The following is a 22,099-nucleotide window of genomic DNA, read 5'->3' on the forward strand; positions in this document are numbered from 1 at the left end:
AAAGAAAAAGGCATCTTTTTCCTCTATAGTCAGTAGCCCCTCAGCTAAGGGTTTAAGCATTTTCCAATTATCTGTCCAGCTTCCTTGTAAATAAAACATTCCTGTATCGTGGTTGAGTCAAGCAGATCATCTACCTGCTGTTTCATCACTAACGCTGCCATGGAAGAAGGCAAGACTTTTTGTTACTTTATCATCCAATGGCTATTATGTTTGATGAACTTTTTTTTATCTTTTTAAATTTTTTTACGTTTAAGCTTTTTAAATTTTCATTGAGTGGTTTACCAAGAAGAGCTTAAAGGGAGCTGAGGAGATGGCTGAGGGGGTAAAGGCACTTTGCTGCCGAGTCTGATGAACTGAGTTCAGTCCCTGGAATGTACATGGAAAACACACACAGGCACTCACACAAGTACACATGCATGCACACACACACACACACACACGCATGCACTAGCTAAAAGGACATTGAGCCTATAATTCGTGATTCTAGAGAAGCTAAATAAGAAGGTGAACCCAAAGAAAAACATATAGGCATCCTCCTAAATATTAACCTTCATCAGGTGATGAAAGGAGACAGAGACAGAGACCCACATTGGAGCACCGGACAGAAATCTCAAGGTCCAAATCAGGAGCAGAAGGAGAGAGAGCACGAGCAAGGAACTCAGGACCGCGAGGGGTGCACCCACACACTGAGACAATGGGGATGTTCTATAGGGAACTCACCAAGGCCAGCTGGCCTGGGTCTGAAAAAGCCTGGGATAAAAATGATTTTTTTTTTAAAAAAAATAATAGCTTAGGGAAGGATGGGAGGGTGTGTGGAGGGAATTGGAGGAGGGGAGTGGGAATTTAGATTGATATTTTTTGAAGTAATAAAACAATAATGTAAAAAAAGATAGCTTAAACCTGGCGGTAGTAGCGTCCACCTTTAATCCCAGCACTCACGAGGCAGAGTCAGGCAGATCTCTGTGAGTTTGAGGCCAATCTGGTCTACAGAGCAAGTTTCAGGACAGCCAGGGTTGTTACACAGAGAAATCCTGTCTCAGGGAGGGGGGGGGAGAATAGCTTAAAGGTGAAGCCAAATCATGAAGCAGTTTTATAGCACCGAGGATAGAACCTGAGTCCCACAAGCCCCAAACGAGTGCTGTGCCACTGAGCTCCAGCCTCAGCTCAGCACCAACTGAATGATAGGAAAACTGATAAAACTCTCTGGGCCATTGTGTGATATTAACCAAACTGGCCCCAGCAAGAGAGCTCCAGCAATGCGTCCCATCTTCTCTGCGGTGCTGAATGGTGTGTTGTGCAAGAACAGAATTTATGAAACTTCTATTTTACCATTGGAAAAGGGACACAAGAGTGAAACAGTTTAAAAACGGACAGAAGCCAGGGATGTGGCTCAGTTGGTAGAGTGCTTGCCTAACTTGTAGAAAGCCTAGGCTAGCTCAGCAGAACTACATAACTTCAGCATGGCGTGCCTGGGAGCTGGTAGCAGGAGGATTAGAAGTTTAAGGACATTTCCCTTATGTAACTATTTCAAGACAAGCCTGGGATTCTCAAGACTTTAAAAACAAATAAACAAAGAGAGAGAGAGAATGGGAGAAAGAGAGGGAGGGAGGGAGGGAAGAAAGGAAGGAAGGAAGGAAGGAAGGAAGGAAGGAAGGAAGGAAGGAAGGAAAGACTGAAAAACTGAACTGAAAGACTGGGATATAGTTTAGTGACAGGTTGTTTGTTTAGTATGTACAGGGCCATGGGTTCAATTACAGTTACCAGTAAAGAAAAAAATTATTAATAATCCAGGTTCACTGTCACACCCCTGTAATGCCCACTACTAAGGCCCAAAAAGGATGATTTTGAGTTCAAGGCCACTTTGAAAAATATGAGAACCCTTCTCTTAAAACAATAAATATGAAGTAGAGAATGGCTGTTGTAGGAGCTGCGGGCTACGTTCCTGGCACCCGGCCACCTAGACGTCTAGCTTTACCCAAAGTAATTACATGGAAACTATTCTTTTAAACACTGCCTGGCCCATTAGTTCCAGCCTCTTATTGGCTAGCTCTTACATATTGATCTAACCCATTTCTAATATTCTGTGTAGCATACAAGGTGGCTTACCAGGAAAGATCTTAACCTGCGTCTGTCTGGAGTGGGAGAATCATGGAGACTGCCTGACTCAGCTTTTTTCTCCCAGCATTCTGTTCTGTCTATTCCGCCTACCTAATTTTCTGTCCTATCAGGCCAAGCAGTTTTCTTTATTAGTTAACCAATGAAAGCAACAGATAAGATACAAGACCCACTTCCATCATTTTCCCTTTTTCTGTTTAAACAAAAAAGAAAGGCTTTAACTTTAACATAGTAAAATTACATATAAAAAACAGTTATCAAGTAAGAATTACAGTTACAATATTTATATCTACTTTATCTTTTATTATATCTAAGGAAAACTATAACTATCTATTTTCCAACTCCATCAAAGATTCCAGAAGGATATAATATTACCTAAGCAAGCAAGAAATCCAAAACTCTAGAAATGACAGAGGCATCTCACTGCCTGGGCAGTCACCCAAAGTTCCTCTGTACTGTTGGGGCATTCATCTTTGGCCTTCAGGCCCATAGTATCCAGCAGACATTTTTTATGAAGCAGGAAATTTTAAAGACAATTTAGTCACTTTCTGCTGTGTCCTGTAGAATGTCTCACAGACTTTCATGAATCAGGAACCCCGAAAGACCTCATCCATCCTTAAGGCAAGTTCAGCAGTCCTCTTTCTGCGGGTTCTTTGTGTCCAGTTTATGCACCAGTCCAGGCAAGAGCAGTTTCTTGCCCAAATGGCTATCAAACTCCATAAGGAGCCTCTTTGATGCCCATCTTTCTCTTGAAGTAGATTGGTGCTGCCAGGAGCAGATGTGTCTCATTGTCATGAAAAGCCCTAAGTTATTAAAACATTAAAGGTCATATTCTGTAGTCTTTGAAAGATATGAAGAATGCCTATCTAACTGAAATATATCTCTATATATCTAGAAAATCTAACATGACTACAAGCTTGACTATTATCAATGATTATCCATCAACAACCTTTATTTCCTAATTATACGTTACATTTTAAAAATGAACTATACAATCACAATACCTTAATCAAGATCAGAAATACATATACATATAACAAAATTGACCTTAAAATCCACACCAATGCAAGTTATTTATATCTATATCATATCTCCCTTTAAATGTAAAAGAACATTTATAAACAATATTTGGGAACATGGGCACAGTTTTTTTTTCTCCAAACTGCTTCCTGCTTAATGGGGATGCTGTTATTTAGGTCTTTTATGGGACAACCTGTCTGTTAGGTTCATTTTAGTTGGCAGTTGAGCAAAGTAATTTTTTGAGGGTGTTCACAGCAACCTTTCAGGAGGGCGTGGTCTATCATACCATATTAGGATAGACGCAATCCACAGGGTCTCATCCTCTGTGAAAACAAAAGAAGACCCTTTCCAAAGCATCATATCTTTAGACCCAAATTCTGAAGTCATACCCTCATGATATCCGTTCTGGTTTCACTTGGCAGCCCATATAATGAAATGTCTCTCTGTACTTAGCTCCTTTACAGTCAAAAATTTTAAAGAAAACACAATAATACAAAGAATCCAGACTCTCTGTGAATTTTTCATTTTTTGTGGCTTATTTTTCTTTATTTCTCTTAATCTATAACCATCTGTACTCTGTCTCTTTAAAGACTTTACCCTTTTTTTAAACCATTAACTTTATTCTCTCTATATTTTTTCTTCTCTTTCTCAAGCCTACGTATATTTATCCAACATTGTGATTCATTTATAGGTCTTTTATGTCTGAAATATATTTTATTGTGAATCTGTAATTTTTTTTACTATCTAGGAGCACTTTGTTTTGCACTTTTAAATCGTTAAGCACTTAAGAATCTAAGTTGTGACATTCCTAGGTCAAAAACAGGTACTGCCTGCTTGCCCCTCCTGGTCCAACATGGCGGAGCTGCTTGTGCCTCTGATCCTTGCACATTGCACCAGTAGCGTGGTGGAGCTGCTTGTGCCTCTGAGCCACAGCACGCAATGACTTCCTTTTAGGCATGCAGCGATTCTAGTTGTCATCAAACAAATCATAGCACTTTACTCCAAATGCTCCATTTAAGAGTAGAGAACTCAAGAACAATGGCAATGGGTTTTTGATCCTACTGCACGTACTGGCTTTGTGGGAGCCTAGGCTGTTTGGATGCTCACCTTACTAGACCTGGATGGAGGCAGGTGGTCCTTGGACTCCCCGCAGGGCAGGGAACCCTGATTGCTCTTTGGGCTGACGAGGGAGGAGGAGTTGATTGGGGGAGGGGGAGGAATATGGGAGGCAGTGGCAGGGAAAAGACAGAAATCTTTAATAAATAAATAATAAAAAAAAATAAAATAAAAAAAGACTCTGTCTCCCGCAGGAGCCAGACAGAGATTGCAATGGTGGCACAGCCCAGGAAGCGGCGGTTTAAAACCACAGCCTTTTTATGTTGTGGCTGCTGAGTTAGGAAATTTTCTCTGTGGCACGCCACCCACAAACAGCAAAAAGCTGCGTTAAACTCTGTTTTTTGTGTGTTTAAAATTAAGCTCTCTCAGGTTTTTAAGTGGATTTAATTGGCCACGTTGGGCACCACTGTTGAAGGAGCGGCGGGCTACGTTCCTGCCTGGATCCCACACAGCTAGCTTAGCCCTGAAAATAATTACATGGAAACTGTATTCTTTTCAACACTGCCTGGCCCATTAGTTCCAGCCACTTATTGGTTAGCTCTTACATATTGATCTAACCCATTTCTAATAATCTGTGTAGCACACGAGGTGGCTTACCAGGAAAAATCTTAACCTGCGTCTGTCTGGTGTAGCGGCTTAAATGAAGGCAGACAGAAATTGTAATAATATATACAGCTTTAATTGGGAAAGAGATTTACAGAACCAGAGGTTCCAGCAGAGAACAGGAAAGCAGAAGGGGCGGGGGAGAGCACATCAGCATTATTTATTAGTAAAAAATATCCTGAGGAGACCCTGCCCTACAAGCAAGGTGATTGGCTGGGGCTACCCCTACAGTCTGGAGTGGGAGAATCATGGCAACTACCTGACTTGGCTTTTTTCTCCCAGCATTCTGTTCTGTCTACTCCGCCTACCTAATTTTCTGTCCTATCAGGCCAAGCAGTTTTCTTTATTAGTTAACCAATGAAAGCAAAAGATAAGATACAAGATCCACCTCCATCAAATGGCATAAAATAAAAAGACAAGCATGTTGGCACACACCTATAATATCACTTACTCAGGAGGCCTGAAATATGAGAATCTTGGGTTCAAGGCTAGCCAGGGCAACATAGATCCACTCTCAGAAATGATAAAATAAAAATAAAATGATGGGAAAACTATCTACTTCAGTCCAAGCTTGTTTGTTCTAACAAAGCCATGGAGAAATCGAGCAAAATCAGAATTCTTGGACAGTTAAGGCCCAGAAGGAATGGTTGTCTGTGTTGAACTGTGCTGCTATTCTGTGTCCAATCTGACGGTCTCTATTCACAGGAGACACACTACACTTAAGCCAAAGGCACAAGCTCCCTTTCCAAGTCAGTTCTTGCCCCAAGCCTGGCTGCATAGCTTGCTCTCTAGAGAACTGGACTGGGCTATCTTTAAAGAAAGCTAGTCCCTATCTGGAGTTGCTCCAGAGCCTCGAGTAAACCCACAGCTGTGAGTTTCTACTTCCTCCCCTCTGGGATCCATTCTGGCTCCTTTGAGTTCCAGGGCCAAGTATGGTTCCCTAAAAAGTTCTCCCAGTGACAAAATGAAGGTCTAGGAAGTGGAGAAATGTACCTTTTAAACTCATGGGTTCCCCAAATCCATGACACCACCTTCTTACATTTTGATTTCTTCATACCCAGGAAAGATTGAGGGAGGCTCGGAGGAGAGACTTGACCATGGTCATCTCAAAGTGAATGTGTATAGTACTCAAGAAGCCTTGCCATCTCCACACTTCTTTCTACCACTCTCCAGAGTTTTGCTTACCAATTGTCCCATTCCAACCTATAGTCACACCAATTGACCACCTTCATTTCCCTTCCACGTATACACATATATGTCCTAGCACATGACACTGGTGCATTGAAGAGCACTGGAAAAAAATTCCTACATCTATTGAAGTGAGGTGCTCCCCCCAAATTGTACCTCATTGCAAATAGTGCTTCTTGGAAGTATCAACAATGTCTAAATTCTTAAAGTTCAGCAAAATTAAGTCCTCAAAATAGCTCATTTGCTCTAAATCCAATGATTCTATAAATACCTGGCTTCTTTTGGATGCTAGAGGTTTAGTATAGTTCTAAGTAATAATCACAGGAAGAGGCAAGGTCACTGCCCTTTTGGGCCACTGAGATGTCTATGGACACATTGAAGCATGCAAGACAGGACAGACAGAGAAAATGATCTAAATTTAATATTTAATATTTATGCATGTATAGAGATATACTTATATGACACTAGAATAAGAAAACTATGAGGAGGGAAGAAGAGGTATAAAAAGGGGCAGTGAACAAGAGAGTGTATTGGTAGGTGTACTGGCTAGTTAGTTTCATGTCAACTTGACACAAGCTAGAGTCATCAGAGGAAGGAGCCTCAGTTGAGAAAACGCCTCCATAAGATCAGGCTGTAGGCAGACCTGTAGGGTATTTTCTTAGTTAGTGATTGATGTAGAGGGCCCCAGCCTATTGTGGGTTAGATAAGAAAAAGTAGGTCAGTAAGCCGCAGCCCTTCTTGGCCTCTGCATCAGTTCTTGCCTCCAGGTTCCTGCCCTGCTTGAGCTCCAGCCCTCAGGGATATGATGATGAACAGTCATATGAAACTGGGAGTGAAAGCAACCTGGTTCTCCCCAGGTTGCTTTTGGTCATGGTGTTTCATCACAGCAGCGGTCCCACAGCAACTGTCTCACTGAGACAGGAAGGAAGAAATAAGTATCACATTTTCCTGAAATGTGGAATCAATCTCTAACACAAAAGGAGACTATGTGGCTGGAGCAAAGGGGACTGGTAGATGTGGCAGAAAGGCTAGAGATGGTAGTGAGTCAACATGAGCAAGGCACAACAGTATCTATACAAAGATATATTAATGACGTCCACTATTAAAGTGTTACCTACAGAAGTCAATTGAAAATGGACTACTGAGAACTCAAGAACAATGGCAATGGGTTTTTGATCCTACTGCACGAACTGGCTTTGTGGGAGCCTAGGCAGTTTGGATGCTCACCTTACTAGACCTGGATGGAGGAGGATGGTCCTTGGACTTCCCACAGGGCAGAGAACCCTGATTGCTCTTTGGGCTGACGAGGGAGGGGGACTTTCCTTGGGGAGGGGGAGGGAAATGGGAGGCAGTGGCGGGGAAGAGACAGAAATCTTCAATAAATAAATAAATTAAAATTAAAAAAAAAGAAAATGGAAAACAGAAAAAAATAAGGAGGCTTGAGAAGACAAAGTCCTTCCCCTGTAGGATCTAAGTTGTGTTTCTTAGGTGTTTCAACACAACTGACAGAATTAACACTGCTGTAGAGATGGCTTGCAGACATGACACTCCTTTTTCTGGGCCATATCACAAGCAAGAGAATCAAAACACTGAGCAAGCCATGCCAAAGCAAAACACATGTGACCTTTGAGTTTTGAGGTGAACAGCACTTCTCTAGCCTCCATAAATCTTAATAATGTAATTGCACCTAATAAACCAACTCGGGATTTCATCTACAAAAGGACATTTTTATGGAAGAAATAAATGGACTAAAAAATTTCACTTAATTTCAAAACTTTGCCTAATTTTTAAGCTTTTAGGCTGATTATAATTGCATCCTTTGACCAATGTACCTTCTGAAGCCCAAACCAAAAATCAATATAGCTATTATTTAAACCAATTAGGCATGGCCATCTGTCTTTCCTAAGAAGCTTGCCTGGGTATGTACTAACTCACCATTACTCAGTGGACAATAACTTCATATTAGCTCATATTAACCTCTCCTGACCTTTTTTTCTGCTGCATAAGTCATGGTCCCAGCCTTGTCTAAATGGAGCCGACTAAGAGTGAAACCACCTGGGCTAGTTAAAGTTGAATCTCAGAGGTAGAGCACTCACCTAGCATGTGCAAAATCCTGGGTCCCATTTCTACTCTGCAAAACAAAACAAAATATAACAAACAAGACCCCCCCCAATCCAAATCCTTCCAGGAGATAGAAGTCTCCGCTTAAGTGCTTTTTTGTCATCTCCGTATATGATCAAACTTTCCTCCATCATCCTGACCTATTGGTACCTAAGCAGATAGCACCACACATTTGTGGAACACATGTATCTGTTCTCTCTCTCTCTTTTTTTTTCCTGAGACAGAATTTCTCTGTATCTTTGGAGCCTGTCCCGGAACTAGCTCTCATAGCCCAGGGTGGCCTCGAACTCACAGAGACCTGCCTGCCTCTGCCTCCTGAGTGCTGGGATTAAAGGCGTGCGCCACCACTGCCTGGCCGTACCTTTTCTCTTAAAAGACACACATACACACACATCAGACTCTGTGTATATCTTACCTGAAGTTTACAGCATCACACTTTGCCTCTGTTCTGCCCCTTCTCCCACAGACAATCTCTAAATGTTACATGTCCACTTACTTTCTGACTGTTGTTGCTTGGGGCTCCCCACATCGCCCTTGAACGGGCTTTGACTTCTAATCTGAAAGTTTCCTATGATGTCACAATGTACATTTGCATTACCGACATGATCCTCAAAGATTTCTGCTCTGTAAAACCACTCCAAATATAAGATACTCTAAAAAACACTCCCACAACTCAGGAACTCACGTTAATACATGTGTTACAAATCCAGCTGATGCCTCTGTCTTCCAGTGGCTCCCTTTCTTCAGGGGTAGCACTACCTCTCTTCCCTACTCTCAAGTCTCTTGGCTGCAGGGCTAAAGGGAGAATATTCTAGTTGGCTAAGGACAGAATGAATATGTAAATATATACATATACATATGTGGGGGGCACATAAACAAAACCATCTTCATATATTGTTAGAAGGGCCACTTCTACCAATGCCCATCCATTTGGAAAAATTAATATCAGTTAACCAAAAAAAATTTAAGAATTTTGCAAAATAGGGGCTGTTGAGTTAACATTCCTTAGTAACCTAGAAGGATATTGAAAAATGCATTTCTGGTCTTTAAAACATGGCACCTATATACAGCTTGGCCTTCCTAGATCAAAAGTGGTGAATATACACAGTGAACTTTTCAAAGGCAGTGGAGTGTGGGAGCACATTCTGGATCATTGCATCCAAAACTTGTTTTAAGGAGCAAGATAGTCACTTGGTCCTTGGGTCTTGAGTTGACACTTACACAGGAAAGAACCACCATTTGATGCATTTGATGGGTCAATTTGAAGTCCAGAAGATCACCTAAAAAGCTATCATATCGAGATGTTTAAGAATTCCACATGTTTTAATCTTGTTAAATGCAGGCACAAAATGTTCTGGGTAAATGTGACTGGGGGTGGCTAAGATGTAGGAGAGTGGATAGCTTAGTTTGCCTTGTGCAGACTGGGAGAGAATGAAGTAGTGAAGCCATTTCAAACCAGCAGTGCCCAAGGCAGGGTAGCAATCTCAAGGAACTAAACAGTCGTCCATGTTATAGGCTGAATTGCATCACCATCTTCAGATTCAATGTTGAAGTCATTAACCCCTAGTACATTAGAATGTGACAGTTTGAAGATAAATTCAGAATATATTAAGTTAAAATAAAACTATTCGGGTGTGTCTTAATTCAATTCAATCCAACTAATGTCCCTCCGTGAAGACAAGGGGCAGCGCAAGTACACAGCAAAGGAGAGAAAGAGAGAGAGAGAGAGAGAGAGAGAGAGAGAGAGAGAGAGAGAGAGACCCCAATGAGAACCCAAATCTTCTGGCGTCATGATCTTGTACTTCTTTCAGAACTGTGAGAACATAAATTTTTGTTTTTAAACCCACCCAGTCTGTTGCATTTTGTTATGGCAAGGCTAGCATAATATTCTTCCCTGAATTTGAAGCCTCTTTCAAAATTTGGGGAAGTTTCCACAGATGCATAAGTGTGGAAGGCAGAGCCTCTCAAGCAGCAGCAGCAGCAGCAGCACCTGCCCAGATGTGTCAAGACGAAGCTTGTGGTTCAACCCTGAGAGTAATGACGAGGTGGGCTCTCGTGGGTAGTGCCCAGTGGTGGATACTGCAGTCACGAATGGAGTAGGGTTCAGTTAGGATTTCACCTTTCCAGCAAAAGGCCTTACAGAAATAGCTTACTGGAGGAAGGGCTTATTCTGTCTCACGGTTTCAGAGGTCTCAATCAATCAGACTGGGGAAGGCATAGCCAAAGCACTTCGATTTGTATCATGCTGAGTCCAAAGGCAAATAAATAGGAATGTCTTTCCCCTTTTAGACCTTTATGCCATCCAGCCCCCCTCAGTCCATAGCATAGTGCCACCACCAATATTCACAGTGCACTAAACCCCCTCACTTAATCCTTGATGGAAACCTTAACACGCAGAGCGGTTCCTCTGCCTCCCAGGTGGTTCGAAATCGAGACAAGCTGACAGTGGAAACAGTGAACACGGGCAGCTTTTGTAGTGGGTTGGTCCTTTTTCTTGCATGGACTTGATATTTGTTTCAAGCTCTCCTAGGGACTCTTGAGCCACTGAGAAACATTAAATGGATTCGTTTTCTCCCTAAATCCCTTAGTGCTAGGGTCCAGCCCCAACTGCTTTGCTGCAGGTCGACATCCACATCTTAGCAGTGAGCACATTAAAAATATAAGGGAAGGCATCCAGAGCAGGATGAGTGATGACCTCAGGGTCCCCGTGACTTAGGTTACTTGGAGCAGTGCTGCACACACCAAAGATGCTGGTAATGGAGACCGGTGAAGAAGGCTCATACTTCTCAAAATGTTTACTTCCCACATTCCTTTTGTTCTCTTCTTTCTTCCTCCTTGGCTAACATTTTATCTAAGGCAAAGGTGACATATTTGGCTTTACCTGGGGCCCTTAGAACTAAGTAAGCTATGATTGCGCTCGGAGTGAGCTCTGTTGGGAACGAAAGCTGCTTAAAATGGGTCCCTCTTGACCCACCTTAGTCACCTTAGTCTCACGTTTAGCCATAAAGACTAGAAGAAAATAAGAAGTCCCCTTTATTTCTTTGTAAACTATGATTCTCTATTACTTGAAATGAAAGCTCTGGACACAGTGGAAGCGCTAGAGTATAAGGGGAGAATGTTGAGAGGAGCAAAAGGGCGCATGGTTACCAGTGAGAAGTAGAGAGAGTGTTGAAGAGGAGACAGGCACTGGGATGCTCGGGGGACTATCTTGAGGCTGAGTTTACACAAAGAATACACGATTTCTATTTAGATGGTATTTAATAAAGGAACAGAAATAGAAGTCTGTGCTACACACAGTGATATGTGTCAGCGGGGGCTGGAGACTGAACCTAGGGCCTCCAGCAGGCTAAAGAAGCATTTCTACCACAAATTATGTGCCTAGCCCTCTTTTGACTTCTTTTTGTTGCTATGAGACAGGGACTCATTATATAGTCCAGAGGAGCTTTGAACTGACTTTGTAGCTTAGGCAAGACTTGAACTTGTGATCTTATCTTAACTTCCAGAACTGCTGACATTATACTTCTGTGCCATTAAACCTGGCAAGACAGGTTTATTATCTTCAATTACAGATTATGTTCAGAGACTTAGGGAAATAATAATATCTATATATTCCCCCCAAACAACTCCTCAATATTACCACACCTGGGGTTGCTGCCCAATCTTATCTCAGAAGAGATTTATGCTGTTCCTTGGTTACTTACTTGGGGTCTTACATTCAGTTGCCTAGCAACCTTATTGTGCAGGATTTTTGAGTCCTTCTCTCCTGGGCCTGGACTTTAGCTCTTAGCTGATTTGTTTGCATGCATGTACGTATGCGTGTGTGTTTGCATTTTGGTTTTGTTTCTTTCTTTGTCTTTGTTCAGCTAAGGTCTTCCCTTTTAGCACAGGCAGACATTGGACTTGTGATGGCATGGCCTCTCAAGCTATAGAGGGCTGAGGTTACAGGCATGCACCATTCCCAGTGGCTATTCTTGTTAGCATGCAACTTCAGACCTGCCAACTTCCAACTCTCCTCTGCATGCATTGTCAATTGTTTCTGGTGTCTTCTGTCGGCTAGAAAATGTAGGCACAACAATGAAGAAAGTCCTTTGGTAATGCCACATACTAACACAAGAGAATGCCAAGTTTTTATTTTTCCTTTTGGAGAACTCAATTAAAATATTTCGCTGTACATCAGACAGAGGTCTTATCTCCAAAATATACAAAAACTCAAGAAACTGGCCATAAAAATAACAAATAATCCATTAAAAATGGAGTACACTTTAATCCCAGCACTCTGGAGGCAGAGGCAGGCAGATCTCTGAGTTCGAGACCAGCCTGGTCTACAGAGCTAGTTCCAGGACAGGCTCCAAAGCCAAAGAGAAACCCTGTCTCGAAAAACCAAAAAAAAAAAAAAATGGAGTACAGACCTAAACAGAGAACCCCCAACAGAGGAATCTAAAATGGCTGAAAGACACTTATGGAAATGCTCAACATCCTTAGTCATCAGAGAAATGCAAATTAAAACAACTCTGAGATTTCATCTTATACCTGTAAGAATGGCCAAGATCAAAAACACTGATGACAGCTTAGGCTGGAGAGGATGTAGAGAAAAGGGAACATTCCTGCATTGCTGATAGGAGTGTAAACTGGTACAGCCCCTTTGGATATCAGTCTGACAAATTCTCAGAAAATTAGCAAACAACCTACCTCAAGATTCAGCAATACCACTTCTGGGTATTGATGCTCAATTGTGCCACAAGGACATGTGCTCAATTATGTTCATAACAGCATTGTTTGTCATAGCCAGAACCTGGAAAAAACCCTAAATGCCCCTAGACTGAAGAATAGACAAAGAAGATGTAGTACATTTACACAATGGAGTACTACACAGCAGAAAATAAATGTCATCTTGGAATTTGCAGGCAAATGGATGGAGCTAGAAAACATCATTTTGCGTGAGGTAACCCAGATCCAGAAAAACAATCATTATTTGTACTCACTCATAAGTGGCTTTTAGACACAAAGCAAGGAAAACCAGCCTACAAATCACAACCCCAGAGAACCTAGACAACAATGCGGACACTAAGAAAAACATACATAGATCTAATCTACATGGGTAGTAGAAAAAGACAAGATCTCCTGAGTAAATTGGGAGCATGGGGACCTTGGGTGATGTACGAAGGGGGGAGGGGAGAGGCAGGGAGGGGAGCAGAGAAAAATGTAGAGCTCAATAAAAATCAATAAAAAATATTTGGCTGGAAGTATAAAAGTATAAAACACAGCAAAAAGCTCAAGAAAACAAATTGAATTGGAAGTACAGGCTTTCAAACACTCCCCAGAGTGAAAAAGAACATTACACTTAAAATGTACTCAAGTCTTAGTTGAATAGCTGCTTTAAGTTTTTTTTTTTTTATTTTACTTTTCATTAGAGGGAGAAAAGAGTCAATAGAGCAAAGGTTTCCATAGCAACCTAGCAGCCACACCTCTTGTAACCTATGAAATCATTAAGTTGAGAGGTACAACTAGGACAGAGAAGAGCATGATGGGAAGTGGCTGACCAATGGTTACATAATCAAGGCAAAAGAAGGACACACAGCCCACCCCTCCAGGAAGACAGAAGTAGGACTGACAAAGGTCCATGGCCGCATCACGGTGCCCTACAGTCAAGAGGACCTTCACCTCAGTGTTCCCAGGATGAGGGCCAGTGGATGCCTCAAGAAGTCAGAGAACCAAACAAGAGAACACAGAAAGGAATATTGAAGCTAGAAAACTGTGGTGCTACCCAGACCTCTCTCAGTGATCCTCTGCTGATCTGCTACCTTGGCAAGAGGACATAGGCCCCTTTGTTGGGGAACAGGGGAGTCCATTCTTATGCCTTCAAAGCAAACTAAACTTTGGGAGTAAGTGATGTATGAGCATTAAAAAAAATGCATGTAAACCATGTGAGGCATGGCACCTGAGCCAACATCTCATGCTTGTGTTACAATGTAGAATGTCCCCATGGGCTCATGTATTTGACCATCTGGGCTCTAGCTGGTAGTGCTGTTTAGGAGGCTGTGGGACCCCCGAGGCAGAGGTTATGGAGGGTGGAGGTGGATCACCATAGATAGGTCTTTAACAGTTATAGCCTGGTCCCACCCCACTGCTGTACAGGGTTCTCTGATTCTTGGTCTACCAAGATGGGTCAAAAGCTCCCATTGTGCTAGACGTGGTGGCTCACATCTTAAAAACAATCCCAGCACTTGGGAGGCAGATCTCTGTGAGTTTGAGGCCAGTATGGCCTCAGAATGAGTTCTAGATCAGACAAGGCTACATAGTGAGACCTCAAAAAAAAAAAAAAACGGAAACAAAACCAAAACCAAATCCCGTTTCCATGGAGCCACCCCAGCTGTTTCCTGGCCTTGATGGACTGATGCCCCAAACTCTATAGTCCAAAAGAAATCCTCCGAAGCTTAAGTTTGTCTTGCCTATTCTGCTTCAGTGATGAGAAAGGGAAGAATAGAGTTTAGGGACTCCATTCCTTCGGGTCTTCATTCTTCCCATCCCATAACCCACTGAGCAACGAGAGATTCTCATTATTCCTACAAGAGAATTGACGACTTTCCTTCAACAACACCTCTCCAAACCAAATGGAAATAGATTAATCAGCCCCGTTAACCCCACTATGGGGATTTCAGAGCATGATATAAAGCAACTATTTTATTTTGTACCTTCTGCGGAGACAAGCTCTGACTTAGGAGACTTGGTTTCTAGGCTGGCTCAGACAGTAGAGGAGAGAAAGAGATGTGTTCTATTTTCTCAGCATCTCATGGGAGGAACATCTGTCTTCTGCTTAACATCAGCCCTATAACAGGGACCAGAGTCCCTACCCTCATAAATTATGTAAATGCTACGCGACACATCTAGGATGATGCTCAATTCTTGAATGCTGGAAAGGACGTATTCTGTAAAATCCTTGGTGTCTTCGAACCCATCTCTTTCCTCCACATTCTCCAAGCAGCACACTGAAGGACCTTATTTGCCCCCTTTGATCACATGTGAGAAAGGACGGTAGGAGCAAAGGACTGAAGAATGTACAGCCTTAGGAGACTGGTGAGGAAAGGGGTCAGTTGGGGACAGCCACCAAGCTGCAGTGCTCACTCACAGGCTCTAATACTAAAGTTCAGGGTAAATCTAGCTTGCTGGGTGACCTTCAGTGCTCCGTGAGTCACAGCTTCAGCTGAGTCACAAGCAGTAGAAGAGGCAGCTTTCTGCTCAGGGGACTCCTTTCCATATTCTTCCTAGTTGATTGAGGAAGGAACGAGATTTCTATTATTATTATTATTATTATCATTATCGCTATTATTATTGCCTTTCATGGATTTAGAGTCATGGGTTTGCCACTTACCATATGTAGATTGCTTCTGTCTGAGGCTTAATTTCCTCATCTACAAGTGAGATAAAATAGTACTTCATAGCATATCACAAGAATACTGGGGCATTTGGATGGAATAAGTCGTACGAGAATTTTCCACAGACTGCAAGATGGTTCAGTGGGCAAGCACTTGCTTGTGTAAGCTTGAGGGTCTGACTTCAGATCTCCATCACCTGTGACAATGCCAGGTTGATGTGATGTCTCACCTGTAAATTAAATGTTTGGTAGGCAGAGACTAGGCATCCCTGGGACAAGATTCCTAGACAGACCATCCAATTCAGTGGGCTCTGGGGCCAAGTGAGAGGCCGTATCTCAATACATAAAGTGGAAAACAATTGAGAAAGACCTGTAACATCAACCTTTGGCACACACACACACACACACACACTTTTACACATACCCATGTGTGCCCACACACATGAACACGCCTATGTAGTTCACCCACTCACAAGCGCAAAGAAAAGAATATCTTACTTGTTATCATATAGTAAAGGCTCAAAGAATATGAATCATTAATAAAGTATTCCAGAGCTTTGATTGCTTGGTGGAATCTCAACATCTGGACATAATTGCTGGATAGGAATCAGTGGAAGATTATCCTCCATTATAAATTACCAACTTAGACTTTAGGTCTTAAAAAATTCATTTACCAGGAATTTGGTTAATGAGAAGGTTTATTCCCGGATCTCATCACCCTACAGGAAGAGGTAGGCCTTGAACTACCTTCTGAGTTTTCCAAGGTAAAGACCAAGGTCTCAGCCCCTGTGGAAGCACATGGATGATACAGGCTCTGCAGGAGACAGCATATGGTTTCTCAAGATCCCTTCTGGTAGTGGGTATACCCTAGATGACGAATGCATGAACATTTTAGCCTGTTGGCCTTCCTCGAGGGGTTGGAAGTATCTTGGGATTCCCCTATTACAGTTGATGGAATGACTTGTTTGACCAAGGTAAAAAGATGAAGTTGCTTGTCACTACCAGTAGAACCTGACCTTTGGACACTGAGTGTCTCCCTGGTGCCTGACATACTTGATCCTGTAGCTTTCAAAATAAAGACTAATTTGCTATCTTCTTTTTCTCTAGAAACAGCACATTCATCAAGATTTTCTCTTTTGCTTTATGTTTAATTTTTTTCTTTTACTTCCCAAGAATGCAAAGTCTGCAGTAGGCCTCTATGTCGTGTTCCAAAGTTTCCCACAATAGATTCAGAGAACTGCGTTCAGCACAGAGTGTGTTTTCAGTATCTCTGGGAGCTGATAAGGGCCACTGTGCCACATAGTCGTTCCTTTCCAGATTGTAGCTGTAGGAAATGGGAAGGCTGCCAGGCTCCAGAGCATGTGCCTCCACGTGCATGCACACACGCACACACATGCATGTGCACACACACACAAACTCCCACAGCTAGAATCAAAGCTTTGGTAGTGGTTTGTATTCACGAAGCCAAAGGCAAGATTAGTGAAAAATGTCATAATTGTTCCTGACACAGTGGATGCAGGCAAACGTCATCTAGCATAGGGTGTGGCTTCAGTGGGTCTCATGGAGCTCACTGGTGACATACTCAGGTCTGGGCTACCTTTTCCCCCAGCTTTTTGCAGAACTTCTGCTGGGCTGCATGCCAATCAAAGATGACAGGTGTGGGCCAGACTGGGCTGCCTGGCAGTTAAGAAGTCTGCGTGTTCTGTCACCTAAGTTATTGAAATTGTGAAATCCCATGAACACATTTCTTTTCTCACCTTGAAAGTGGACTTTTCTGCAATAAGGGATTTACAAAATTGTTTAGGGGTTATCTTAAATAATGACAGCTAATATACTTCGTGATCACGTCCTCTCTACTGGAGCAACTAAACACATTACCATCCCTGATCCACAAGGCAAGGATAAAGTGGGAGTAGATTTTATTTTCTCTGCTTAGACACAAAGAGATGGAAGCTCGGAGAGGTCAAGTAAATGAAGCAAGGTCGTCCACTGCGCCACAGAACTCATCCAGATTTAATTGATCTAACTAATTCGATCCAAGAAGATGACTGTTTAGACTAAGGGGGATATTTATATACAGCGGAGTGCACAAAGCAGAATGTCAGGATGTACATTTGTTTATTTTTGTCCCGACAAGATAATTGCATTAGCACTTACACATCTATTTCTGGGAGACTCCTCCAGTTTCTGAATGCTCTCATCGATATTCGCCCCTATGTTTAGGCGCGGTAAGGAATGTGTATAGGTCAGAATAAAGAGTGGCTTCGTAGAGACTGGAGACTAAATTAGTAATAGATTAAAAACCTCTGGTCTCAGAGAAGTTCAGGGCAGAATGGGAGTTTAAGGATGGGAGAGGCATAGGAATCATGCCCCACGTACTCTTCAGATGAGTCAGCCGCTCTTCACACACTTGCGGTTGAGTCTATGCGTTTCTCGGCAGAGGAAAATGCATATCTGAAGTCACTGTAGTTGGCTGCTTGACAATGTTCTTGTCGGGGGCGCTGAGCCTGCAGTCAAATGTGACAGTTTCAAGCACTGTTCTGGGGAAATCACCCTTGTGGAGCTCTAGTGGTCTCAAAATTATCTACCACTCCTAATCCATTTCTAAGGAATGAAAAGCTCCACTCCGAAGTGCCCTTAGGACAGAGGAAACATCTTGGACCTAAATTTTATTTAGTTCTACCCTTCTTTCTGAATCACGAGGCTTTCCTGGTCTCACCTGATGAATGGGGAACTCTTCCTGTGAGAACACCCCCTGCGTTTAGGAGTGCAGGTGTCATTTCGGGGGACCTTGGACTTTAGTGCGTTCTTCTGGGTTTGGGTTCTTCTGGGTTGGTCAGCATTCTGCTGTCTCTCCATCAGGCCATTCACTTCTCGACAATAAGGTTTTCTGCGCTCAAATGAGTGTTCCAAAATACAACTGAGGGAAGATGTCATCAAATCCATGTCTTTATTAAGCATTTAAGAGACGACCAGAAGTAAGGGGTGGCAAAACAGCTAAGTGGGCACGGGTGATTGCTGCCAAGACTGAGGACCAGAGCTTGATCCCTGGCACCCAACCAGTGGAAAGAGAGAACCGACGGTGCAGATTGTCCACTGACCTCCACACAGACACTGTGGCATGTGCCCACATACATTTACACAAATAAGTAAGCGTTAAGCAGAAAAGAAGACAAAGGAAATAACGAAGCAGCCAGAAGGGAGTTCCTTCCACGCACGTCAGCTGTGGCTTTTCTGCAGGCGCTAAGACCGTAAGTAAATTACACTGAGCTCCATATTTAACTAGACTCCAATCTGGACCTTTTCCCCTGGGCTCTTTGCCACCATCACAGAGAAAACCCAGCCTTGGATGAATGTCTGCTGGGAGGCGGAAAGACGCATCCCAAGTGTTGGTGTGGGAACAGCAGTGGCTGAGTCATCCCCCTCACTGGAGGGTGACCAGGAAAATAGGAAATTACTATGCACAGTGGATGGTGGGACTGTGAGCTGTTGGCAGCTGGTGAGTGGCAGAGCTGGATTAAGAACCCTGGCAGCTGGCTCTACAAGCTGTGCTCTCAACTCCCAGGCTAGACAACCTCTCGGGAGGAGCGCAGGCACTCTGTCTCTGTGCCTGTCTGTCTTTGTTTCATCCCCAGTTCCTAACAGACAATAACTGTTTTTTTTTAAAAAAAAAAAAAACATGTGCAAAGAAGTTCTTGTGTTCCTACACTATCCTGTGATTGCCTCTGTCATTTTAGGAGCTGTTGCTTCTGGGAACGGTTCAGATGACCCTGTGTAAGAGGATTGTCTCTGGAGCCCTCAGCCACTTGGTGACACTGGCACCACACACATGTATTCCATCAAAATAAGTTTCTTGCTTACTGCAGGGAGGGAGAACAAACAACATGAACCATGAGGCAGCTCCGCCCCAGGATGTTGTGGGATTTGGACTTTGGTTGGGTGGTTTGGAGGAAGGGGCTGTGGTTTCCTCTAGGTTGGGCGTGTCAGGAGGCACAGCCACTCTGCAATGGAGAATCTTGATAAACCCCTATCCAGCAGGAGGGGAGACTAGAGTGGACAAGAAGCAACAGGAACTCATGGTAGCTGGGAGTGGGATTCTTTCGGTCACTGCTGTGGTTTGGGCCGTGTTCACGGTCTGTCTGAATCCAGACATTATGGAGTGGTCCTGCCTTTGTCTGGATCCATCACAGTCACAGAGCTGCCTTGTCTAGGGCTGGCATCCCGTGGCATTATGTTCAACAGAACACCAAGACCTACTTTAGTGTTGCAGCCATTGCCAGAGCAGCTCCTAGCAACACCATGGCCTAGCTGATAGCTCTGCTTCCATTCCTGAATGGAAAAAAAAAAAAAGCTTCTCTCCTTCTCAGATCAGCATTTTCCCTGAAGACCATTTGCAGGGGCCTTTCTCAAGTGTGCCATCTGAGTGGACTCCTTGTTGCTCTCGCCACCTAGACATGTCAACCTCCAACCCTTTATTTTCTTGTCCTGACCAAACTGATGTATCACCATCTACCCGGCCTCTGGAATATTTCTGAGCTAACACCCTATCCCAGTTCATGTTCCTGTTTCTGTGGCAGACACCCTGACCAAAATCACTTGGGGAAAGGGTTCATTTGCAGATCACAGCCGGTCATCAAGGGAAGCTTGAGAGGAAGATGAAGGTGGGAACGCGGGGGCAGGAACTGAAGCAGAGACCATGGAGGAACACTGCTTACTAACTTGCTCCAAAATTCGTGTTCAGCATGCACCCTCGTTTGACTCCCAGAAGGCTTTGCAGGTCAGTGGTGTCATGAGGCAGTATTTTGCTAAGTAGTTCCAAATGACCTTTTGAAGGTGAATTAGCCCAGTGCATGGGCCAGTTGGCTGCACTGCAAAGGGGGTTGTTTGATTGGTAGCATAGAGGGTCCTGAGCTAGACCTCACGGTCATTTACTTGAGCTAGAGTCATTTGCAATGTCTCTTCAATGACTCTTTCAATGATCCACTCAAGAGAATCAGGACCCCCGCCTGGTCAGGCATGGGGATGCATACCTGCTCTCCCCGTACTGAGGACACTAAGGCAGAAAGATGGTGAGTTTGCGGGAAGTCTGAGTTAGATAATGAGCCTTTAAACACTAAAAAAGCTAAGGTGTGGTGGCACAAGCTTAGCATACTGGCACTCAGGAAGCAGAAGCATGCAGCTCTCTGTGAGTTTAAGGCCATCCTGGTCTGTATAGAGTCAGGCAAGCTAGGGAGATCCGGTCTCAAAATGAAAATAAGTATTCAAATAAAAATAAACTATTAAGATAAAATAAAGACAGCCCCTTCTGCTAATCATTGGAGAGAGAGAAGGAAAATCTGATTGCTCTCTCTCTCTCTCCTCTCTCTCTCTCTCTCTCTCTCTCTCTCTCTCTCTCTCTCTCTCTCTCTCTCTCTCTCCCTCCCCCCCCCTCTCTCTGTGTCTGCCTACCTGTCTGCCTATCTGTCTATCTGACCTGATTTTTTTTTTTCTTATTTCTGCTAGCTGGGATGGTTGAGCTATAGTCCTGCCTTGCTTTTTTCCCCTTCTTTCCCCGCCTGGTTCTTTGTCCTGTGTGGACCTGAGAGGCACCAGTGCAATAAGAGTTTCTGAAGAATTAGCAAGCTGGTTGGTTCGCAAACACTGCAAACTGATGGAGGCCCTGGCAAACTCCTTCTTCTAGTTCTTTGTACTACTTCTTTTATGCCTTCCCCTTCTGCTCCACTCAGAGGTTCGTGTGTGAGGCACAGCATAAGGCAGTGCATCTGTGCACGCCCATCTTCCCTCCCAACGCTATTTGAGCATAGTTCCCTTTATATAACACGTTTCTGAAAATAGGTATTCCTGTGACGATGTTTGCTTGAAGGAAGCAGCTTCCATCTCAGTGTGGCTTAGAGTAGAATGTTGTGAGACTATAAGAAGACACTCCATACCGAATCAGATCAGGAAAATATGCCGTGTAATTTTTTTCAGCTCCCCCCTGATGGTGCTACCCTCGTCCTAGTTTTACATGTGAGAAAACTGAGAAAGTATGGTCACCAGAAAAAAAAAAGCAGAGGAAGAAAGGATAGAGAGGTAAAAAGAAAAGAGGGAAAAGGTCAGAGCAATGCTGAGCAGGAAGGAAGAGGACCTGGGGGAGCTTGGTGGACGTAGGTTAGGAGATGGGGGAAACTTTAAAACAGATGTGCTTTTGTTATGAACATGGAATAAGAAAAACAAACCAAGACTTTCCTGGAGGAGTTGCCCAGGTCCCCGTCTTGAAATGGGAGGACCAGGTCAGAACAGTCAAGAAAAACAACACACAGAGAGACACACAGACACACACAGACACACACACTTCTTTCATGTTTCTTTACTGTTGCGGCACACACACACACACACACACACACACACACACACACACACACACACACACCTTTTATGTTTCTTTACAGTTGCTGCAAAGCCTGGCATCTATTCTGATATTGATCACAGTGCTCCATCTAATGGCAATCTTTGGAAACTGCACTAAGTGTGCCACAGCCTCTGCTGAACCGGAAGCTTGAAAGAGAGCAGCATTATGTTATA

The sequence above is a fragment of the Alexandromys fortis genome, unplaced genomic scaffold, assembly GCF_014885135.2.
Source record: "Alexandromys fortis isolate MF-2015 unplaced genomic scaffold, M_Fortis_MF-2015_v1.1 scaffold_189, whole genome shotgun sequence".
In the NCBI taxonomy this organism is placed as follows: domain Eukaryota; kingdom Metazoa; phylum Chordata; class Mammalia; order Rodentia; family Cricetidae; genus Alexandromys; species Alexandromys fortis.